General features: G+C 39.5%; 1 long non-coding RNA gene across 1 annotated transcript in view; it reads right to left on the minus strand.

Annotated features, from left to right (window-relative positions):
* The window catches only part of LOC110262905, a 17,219-nt gene extending 14,598 nt beyond the window's left edge, over positions 1–2,621 (minus strand). Inside the window, exon 1 of the long non-coding RNA XR_002347918.1 lies at positions 2,612–2,621. This is a non-coding gene — a long non-coding RNA (uncharacterized LOC110262905). The remainder of the gene's footprint in view (positions 1–2,611) is intronic.

Raw genomic sequence — 9,662 nt, forward strand, 5'->3', positions numbered from 1 at the left:
ACTATCAACAACCACCACCATATGCCTATGAACCCTTTCCTCAACATAACTTTGGACCACCAAACTCACAAGCCCCTTTCCGCCATTCACCTCCATATGACCCTAACCCTCAACCACCATACCAACCACCTTATGAACCAAATGAACCATACATAGATCCACCCCAAACCTCCATGGAGAGAGTACTTACCGATCTAAACTCTACTATACGAGCTCTCGCCGCCCAAATCAGACCACCAATTACCTTTAACAATCAACCCTCAAGCTCTAGTGCACTTCCTTTTCAATCACAGAATGATCTCCCCATCCCACCACCACCTCAATATCTGCCATCTCCATATCCATCAATCCAAGAGCACTATGATCCTACCTATGATAACCGAGTGCATCAAGAGCGTAGGCGCTCAACAACTGGAGCAAGCATTAATTCAATGGGCTTCTAGGTGCTCAAATATACAAGGATCAGCCACAGCTCCATGTGGACAGTCTAGTGAAGAGCGTAGCATGAAGGAGATACCAGAAACCCCAGTGGACAAGACAGAGAATGAATTCGTACTAGAACAAGTAGAAGACGCTGTCATTGTTCAAGAAGAAGAAGAAGTGGTTAAAGACTTAGGAGATGCAGAACCTCCATGGGAAAGTCTAGTCATAGAACCCCCTTCCAAGACGTTTGAAATTGATGCTAAGGAGGGTGTACAACCTCCAAGGCATATCATAGTTGAAGACTTGGAAAAGGTTGTTCAAGAGATGGAGATTCAAGAAGAAGAAGCACAACCTCCCATGCCCTTGGAAAGCAATGAAGAGAAGATTGAATTGGAAGAAAGCTACAAAGAGGAAGAGGTTGAAATTGAAGAAGCTTGCAAAGAGGTGGTAATTATCAGAAAGGAGCACAAGGGAGTGGAGCTTGCAATTTCATTAAAAATACCTTCCCCTAAGTTGCCATCATCCTTCACAACATTCAAGTGGGTAAAATTCATATCCCATAGCTTTCTAATCCCACTTGAATATGGGCTACTGGAGACGGATGGTCAACTTAGAGCTCTTTGTGACATTAAGAGTAAGAGGAAGATGGCCAGTGGTAAGAATTGTCCTGCAAGGTTCATCATGGTTGGAAGCTTTAAGTTTAAACGCAAAGGTTGGTATAAAGCTCAACTGAATAGGTCTAGGAAGCTGTTTGGTCGTTGTAGTGAGAATTCAGATCACTTTTCACCCGGCTGGAAAAATGCAAATCGAGACAAGAACGGGTGTAAAAGTAAAGTTTGGGATCCTGGAATCTGTTCTGGCATTTGTCACTCCGGAAACCTAAGAATCTGTTTGAAGCTTCTTAAGGGCTTTAAATGCCTAGTTTGGGACCCCGGAGGTTACTGGAATCACAAACATTGGTGGATATTCCTGGATGAGTTCAAGCACAAGCCACCATAACAGGGAGCTCACGAAATGTCCAACTTAAGGACTTTAACTAAAAGTGCTAGGTGGGAGACAACCCACCATGGTATGATCGTTCCCTTTTCATTTTTTTACTTAATTTTATTTATTTTTGAATTTTATTTTATTTTGTTATATTGAACCTGGAGTTTTGCATCACATTCATATTAACACTGCATTCTGCATTTTTCATATTATAAAAAAAAGCAGGCACGCGACGCGACCGCATCAGCAACGCGTCCGTGTCGCAAAGAGATGGGAGACAATATTAATATGAACAGAGAGTTTCGCAGGAGCAGCGCTGGAGGCATGCCAATGGCACAAATCACCCCACGCGACCGCGTCGCTGACGCGACCGCATCACCTGGGAATAATGGCCTCCCACGCGACCGCGTCACCCACGCGGCCGCGTGACCTGAAAATCGACGTCAACCGGGTACATGGCCGAAAGTTGAGCTGGAGTTGGGCTGGAATTGTGCAGGAAGCCCAAGCCTCACCACGCGAATGCGTGCCCCACGCGTCCGCGTCATATCCCCATGATGGCCACTCACGCGATCGCGTCAACCACGCGACCGCGTCACCCTGGATCTTGGCAATACTGAGTTTTAAACAGAGAGTTGTGCGACCGCGAGGCTGCACTCGCGCCACTAGCACAAATCGAGTCACGCAATCGCGTGCCCCACGCGTCCGCGTCACCTGACCTTATTGCGCACCACGCGACCGCGTCGCCAGCGTCGCAAAACATATCCAGATCAGCCAATTTTCTTATCTTTTCCTCTCTAATCCTTATTTTTCTTATCTTTTCTTATTTCTTTCTTCTTCATTTCTTATCTTCTTTCCTTTCTCATTCTTCTTTTTTTCTTTTTATTTTATTTTAATTTATTTGCATACTTTCATTCATTGCATTATTTTCATTGGTGTTAGAAATTTATTTGGGTCATTATTTCTATATTTTACTTGTGGATTATTAGAAGAATTATTTGACAATTATATATATACTTATTTTAAAAGGGTTGCTTGCATGTTCAATTTATTATTTTCATAAGATTATTTACCATGCATGCTATGTCTTTGTGAAAAAGCACATATGGCATTATGCACTTCTCTATTTTACTTTATACTATTCAATGCTTGCTTTTCATAAACTCCCTTTACTATTGTATTAATTGAATTTAATTGTCAATACAAACGTGATGGTTTGTTACAAAGTATTGCTTGGTCTATGCTACTCATGCCCTTTGCCGGCATGCCAATAAACACCTTGCAGTCACTTGTCTTTATATGCACTAGCTATTTTCCATTGTTGGCTTTTCACATGTACTCGCGAGCATGTGTTAATGTCATTTATATCTTAATGTGCCTCCATCACCACTCTTCCATTCCCTTCCTTGCTATATATCTATTTGAATTTAATTTACTTTCTCTTCCCTTCTTCAGGATGGCCACCAAGGAAGGAAAGGAGAAAGCTACTCCCAAACCGCCGGCAAGGAAAGGAACAAAAAAGAGCCCTGCTGAGAAACCACAACCCCCATCCACTTGCACATCTTAGCATGCACCGAGGACGGTGCAATCTTTAAATGTGGGGAGGTCGATACCGATCTCCATGGGTTAGTTATTTCCTATTTCAACACCAATGTTAATTTGTTCATTGTTGCATTTGCATATTTGATTGCATGTTTATTTGATTTTGTGCATTTAGTTACTACTTGGTTAAAGTAATAAAATTCTTTTTAGGACCCTATTTTTGAAAAATTTCACTAATTTAAAATGAAAATTTTTGTGTTTAACTTGTTTGAAGTTGTATTTGGAACATGGTTTTTGAGCCAAAGAACACACAGCCTGTGAGACTTTGAGCTTATTTACATGGTTACATTATTTAACCATAAATATTTTATTCCTGTGTGTTCCCATCTCTATGATTGTAATCTATATTTTGTTCCAACATATATGTCCATTATTTAGTGTATTTACATGCTTGCATATGATTGAGGCTATTATCTGATTTTAGCTCACTTATCCCAAAGAAGCCTACCCTTTAAATCACCCTTGTCAGCCACTTTGAGCCTTTTAATCCCCATTTATTCTATATTTTACCACATAACTAGCCTTAAGCGGAAAACAAATTAATTATCCCAATTGAATCTTTGGTTAGCTTAAGATAGTGTGTTAATTAAGTGTGGGAAAACTTTAGGTTAATTAAAGATTCAATTCATACCTCACTTAACCATATATATATCCTCACCTTTACCTTAGCCCCATTACAACCTTGAAAAGACCTCATGATGTTTGCATTGGTACATTAAATAATGTTGATTGGTTAGATGAAGAACAAAGTTTAGGAAGCATGACTAGAGAAGAGTAGAGTAATTAACCCTATACACTTGAGAGATTAGAGTGCATATACACTTCCTGTAAGGGTTCAGTGCTTAATTCTATGTTCCCTGCTTTCATGAGCTATCTTCTTACAAGTTTACTTGCTTTTTATTGTATGATTTGAATTAGTGGAAATTGGTTTGTATTTGTCTTGAAGAACTTATTTACTCTTAACCAAGTAAGTAAAAATATTCTTGCATGTAGTTGCATTCATAGGTTGCATTTCATGCATTCTACCATTCCTCTTCATTCCTTTATAGTTTCTCTTGAGCTTAGCATGAGGACATGGTTTTGTTTAAGTGTGGGGAGGTTGATAAACCACTATTTTATGGTTTATCTTGTGCTCAATTGAGTGGATTTTATCAACTCTTTACCCACTTATTCATACTATTTGCATGTTTTACGTTTTCCTTCCTGATTTTGTGCTATGATTGAAAACATGCTTCTTTGATCTTATATTTGCTTATTATTAATCTTCTCTTATTACCTTTTGTTTCTTTGATGTGTGTTAAGTGATTTCAGAGATTACAGGGCAGGAATGGCTCAGAGGATGGAAAGGAAGCATGCAAAAATGGAAGGAATACGAGAAGTTGGAGAAACTGCTAAGCTGTCCAGCCTGACCTCTTCGCACTCAAATGGCTATAACTTTAGCTACAGAGGTCCAAACGATGCGGTTCTAGTTGCGTTGGAAAGCTAACGTCCGGGGCTTCGATTTGATATATAATATGCCAATGTTCCTCTGACGCTAGACAACGCGACCGCGTGATCCATGCGGCCGCGTCGCAGTGACAAAAAACCAACGGGGCAAAATTCGAAACCAGCGAATTCTGGACTGTTTTTGACCCAGTTTGCGGCCCAGAAAACACAGATTAGAGGCTATAAAGTGAGGGAATGCATCCATTCATAAGGAGGCTCTCATAATCCACTTTTCATGTTTTAGATGTAGTTTTAGAGAGAGAGGCTCTCTCTCTCTCTCTTAGGATTAGGATTTATGATTTCTCTTAGTTTTTAAGAGTGACTCTCGATCCAGGTTCAATATTCCTTTTTCTTCATATTTCTCTTTTACTTTCAGATACTCTAATGCTTTTATTTGTATTTGACTTATGTTTCCCAATTGGCTTATGAACTTTTTCATGTTAGATTTTACTACTTTGAATGTATTTTATCTGAGGTATTCCAGATATTTGTGATTTTAATTTAGCTCTACATTCTTGGCTTTGGTTAAGAAATTAGTAACTCAGGATAACTAAGTCCGGACTTTTAATTTCTAATACCTTACCAAAAGTTTATTTTTATTGTTATTATTTTATTTCCTCTGCCATTTACTATTGTTGCTTCTTATCTTATACATTAATAAAACCCCAAAACATACTTTTTTTTCCATAACCAATAATAAGAACATACCTCCCTGCAATTCCTTGAGAAGACGACCCGAGGTTTAATACTCGGTTATCAATTTAAAAAGGGGTTTGTTACTTGTGACAACCAAAACGTTTGTACGAAGGGGTTTTTGTCGGTTTAGAGACTATATCTACAACGCGACTGTTTTTATGACATTCTTTACTGGCAAAAATCCTAACGTCATCGACCCATACTCACGTAAGGTTTATTACTTGGACGACCCAGTACACTTGCTGGTTAGTTGTGCGGAGTTGTGAAAAGAAGTTGAGATTACAATCGTGCGTACCAAGTTTTTTGCGCCATTGAGATCACAATTTCGTTCACCACCCATCCTCCTTTTTCTAAGGATCCCCACCTCCTCACAAGATCTCTTAATCTTAATCCTTTGTTCAACAATTTTATCTAAGCCTTTTCCCTTACTCAAATCATAAATGGGAGGGTGAGAGAAATTTACCTCCACATTACTTTCCATCTGATCGGGAGAAGGTTCTTCATGCTCAAAGGATTCTTCACCACTAAGACTTGATGCTTGATCTTCAATTCCAAGGGAACTCAATTCTTGCTCCATCCCATCTAAGTCTTCATAAGGGATATGCCCTGGAGTTTGTGCACATTCCTCCTTAGCATCAAATTTAATCATCTTGGAGGGGTTTTCTTCAATTCTAGATTCCCAAGGTGGTTCCGCATCTCCTAAGTCTTCAACCACTTCTTCCTCTTCTTCAACAATTGTAGCTTCCTCCAATTGTTCTAATATAAAGCAACACCCTTCATTCTCCACCAATCTCTCCTTCATGTTATGCTCTTCATTTGTTTCTCCACATGTAGCCATGGGAGTTTCTTGAGTGTTCAAGCATTGGGATGCTAACCGGTTTACCACCTTGTCTAAGGCAGCCGTGAATTGTTGTACATCCCTTTTTATCTCCTCTTGTCCTTGAACAAGAACATCAAGGATGTCATCCATTGGAGGTTGGGGTGGATGGAAGCGTTCATCAATTTGGGGGAAGGATTCATAGTAGGGAGGTGGTTCTTCTTGGTAGAGTTGTGGTAGTTCAATATTTTCCATTCTTTCTACTTGTTGCACAACACACTCCATGGTTGCTTGAAATTGACACAAGGCTTCCTTGAGATGATCCCTTAACTCTTGTTCCTCTTGGATATCATGAGTAGGATCATATGACTCTTGGACTGAAGGACATGAGTATTCTTCCATGGGATGTTGTGGTGGAAAGTAGTATTCATCTTGTGGTTGAAAATTTGATTGCATTGGAGGTGGTTTATCTTGGTAATAGTATGGAGGGGGTGGCTCTTGAAAATGTTGATGTTAGAGTAGTGGTGGCTCTATGTGTGGTTCATATGGCTCATATGGTTGTTGGTAGGATGGATATGGATTAGGGTCATATGAAGGTGGTTGGTAAGAAGGGGCTTGTGAATATGGTTGAGGGTTATGTTGAGGATATGGCTCATAGGCATATGGTGGTGATTCTTGAAAGTCACAAGGAGATTCACCATAGCCATTGGATTGGTATGCATCATAGAATGGCTCTTGTTCATATTGCATTGGTGGAGGTTGTTGCCATGAAGATTGATCATGTGCATATGGCTCCTCCCATCTTTGATTGTCCCATTCTTGCTACATATCCTCATTGAAGTTCCCATTACCTACAACATAGTTGTAACTACACTCATAGCCAAAGTGAGAATCCATGATAGGAAAGACAAAAATGAAAAGCACAAAAACAAGGACTAGCTACTGAATCAAACAAGCAAACTATTCACAATATTCACATATGTACAATAACCAATAACACAACACCATTGCAATTCCCTGGCAATGGTGCCATTTTTGATGAACGGGTATTTGATGGTTTAGAATTCACAAATGATTTCTCGTTGCAAGAATAGTTTCTAAACTAAACAATAATCCTTTCATACAAAAGATTGTTTGTCACAAGTAACAAACCCCTAAATTTATAAACTGAAGTATTCAAACCTCGTGTCGTTCTCCCTAGGAATTGCAATAAGTGTCCTTGTTATTGGTTATGAGGTATGTTTTGGGGTTTTTGGGATAAGAGACATGAAATGTAAATGGCAATGAAAATAAACTAATAGCTAAAAAGGTCTTGGCAAGGTTTGGTGGTCAAGGGTTTCTATCCTTATTACTAACCACAACATGAGAATTGGAAAGGATCAATCCCATTAAGTCATCCTCTAACTAGTAGTAAAGGAAAGTCAAATGAACTATATCAATCCAAGTCCATAAGTCCTAGTTCTCCACCAATTCAATTAGTGAGATCTAGAGTTAATGGCTCCCAATCATCAATTACTTGGACATTAGTAACTCAAGAGTTCCTAAGTTACCTTCCCAAGCCAAGAGCATAAATTTCTACTCTAAAATCCAACCAAGCATTTTATCAAACACTTGGAAGGAATAAAAGGAAAGCATAGTAAAATTGCAAGGAAAGTAAATCTACACTACTCAATTGCAAGGAATTAAACAACAACAAAACAAATGAACAATAAGGAACATGAATCATAAATTGCATTAAAGAGAAATAGAAGAAACAAAAGTGCATGAACTTAAAAGTAGAGAATTACAAGAATTGAAATACAGAACTAGAGAGAGGAGAAGTAGAGGAAGAAGAATTGATAAAGGAAAAGTAAATATATGCATGAAATTAACCTAGATCTAAGAATTTCTAATCTAGATCTAACCTAATCCTAATCCTAGAGAGAAGTGAGAGCTTCTCTCTCTAAAAACTAACTTTCCCTCCAAAGCTAATCTAAAACTACTCTAGTGTCTAAAGTGTGTCATCCCTCTTCAATCCTTGGGTTAAATAGCATCAAAAATGAGTTGGATTGGGCCCACAAGGCTTCTAAAATCGCTGGCCACGAGTTACATTAAGTGAATCATGTGCAACCATCAGCGCGTATGAGTACCGTGCGCGTGCGCACCCCTATGCGCAGTGCAACTATGGCAAATCTTATATCATTTTGAAGCCCCGGATGTTAGCTTCTTAGAACTGCATCATTTGGACCTCTGTAGCTCAAGTTATGGTCGATTAAGTGCGAAGAGGTCGGCTTGACAGCTTTTGCGATTCCTTCATTTCTTCCTGAGTTCTCCATTTTTACATGCTTTTCCTTCAGTCCCTTGATCCAATCTTTGCCTACTAAACCTAAAATCACTTAACAAACATACCAAGGCATCTAATGGAATCAAGGTGAATTAAATTTAGCTATTTCAAGACCTCAAAAGCATGTTTTCACTCTTAAGCACAATTAAAGGAGAATTTATAAAACCATGCTATTTTAGTGAATAAACGGGAGAAAAGTTGACAAAACCCCTCTAAATTCAACACAAGATAAACCCTCCAAATGGGGTTTATCAATACCTCACTGGGAGTTCACTATACCCTGACATAGAGACTCCCACTTTTCTTTGTTTACTGTTTGTTTATGAGCAGGAAAAGGGACAAGGAGCCTCTTCTTGAATTTTATCCTGAACTTGAGAGGACCTTGAGGCGGCATTTGAAATAAGCTAAAGCTTACAGAGCCGGTGAAAATCTCAGAGATACTTTTGAGAAAGAAGCCATGGATCCCAACAACCCCATTAATGCTATTAACGGCAATGGAGGGAATCCGAATGGAAATAAGCAAGCTAGGAGGACTCTGAGTTCCTACACTGCCTCCACTCCTAAATTTTATGGGCGCAACATTTCAGTACCTCCTATAGCTGCTAACAATTTTGAGCTGAAGCCACAGTTGATCACTCTAGTGTAACAAAACTGCCAGTTTCATGGACTCCCACAGGAAGACCCAAATTTTTTTATCTCTAATTTTCTGCAGATCTGTGACACTGTGAAGACCATTGGAGTGAATCCTGATGTCTACAAGCTCATGCTCTTTCCATTTACTGTGAGGGACAGAGCAAAGCAGTGGTTGGATACTCAGCCAAAGGAGCGCTTGGATTCTTGGGACAATGTGGTCAATAGATTTCTGACCTAGTTTTTCCAACATCAGAAGCTAACTAAGCTGAGGGTGGATGTTCAGACTTTCAGGCAGAAAGATGGTGAGTCCCTCTATGAGGCTTGGGAAACATACAAGAAGATGATCAGGAAGTGTCCTCCAGACATATTTTCAAACTGGACCAAGCTGCAGATTTTCTATGATGGCCTCTCTGAGATGGCTAAGATGTCTTTGGACAACTCTACATGAGGTTCCTTTCACATGAAGAAGACGCCTGAAGAGGCTAATGAGCTCATTGAGATGGTTGCTAACAACCAGTATCTTTACTCTTCTGATAGGAATCCTGTGAGTCTTGGTAATTTGGTGAAGAAAGGAGTTATGGAGGTGGACACCCTGGATGCCAACTTAGCTCAGAACAAAATCTGGTCACAGTAGATCAGTATGATTTCTTAGCACTTGAGTGGGATGATGCGTCTTATGACATGACTAGAGGCTTCAAC

This window comes from Arachis ipaensis, chromosome B05 (genome assembly GCF_000816755.2).
Source record: "Arachis ipaensis cultivar K30076 chromosome B05, Araip1.1, whole genome shotgun sequence".
Lineage (NCBI taxonomy): Eukaryota > Viridiplantae > Streptophyta > Magnoliopsida > Fabales > Fabaceae > Arachis > Arachis ipaensis.